Genomic DNA, 339 nt, shown 5'->3' on the forward strand with positions numbered 1-339 from the left:
GGCAAGCTGGAAGGAGCAAGTTCTCTGTCTACGAACATTGTAAGCTTGGAAAAATTAAACCTGGAGGCACCGATGGCCATCTTCCCTGCTCTAAGGAGAAGCCAGTCTGCACTGTGGAACTGAACAGAGAAAAGCAGTGACAAGAGACAGAGTTATAGAAGAAAAGAGCGAGGGAGCAAAAAGCGAAAAAGCAACAGTGAGAGAACACAAGTGCAAGAGAAAGCATGAGTGGGTGTGCAATTAAAAGAGACAGAGAAATATGAATGGGAAGAATCAGTTTCATACAGATAAAAAATTAACTTTGTAGACACACTTTTTAGGTTACATTGACACTGTGGC

The sequence above is a fragment of the Orycteropus afer genome, unplaced genomic scaffold (genome assembly GCF_000298275.1).
Source record: "Orycteropus afer afer isolate SDZICR_OR568_19922 unplaced genomic scaffold, OryAfe1.0 scaffold00021, whole genome shotgun sequence".
Lineage (NCBI taxonomy): Eukaryota > Metazoa > Chordata > Mammalia > Tubulidentata > Orycteropodidae > Orycteropus > Orycteropus afer.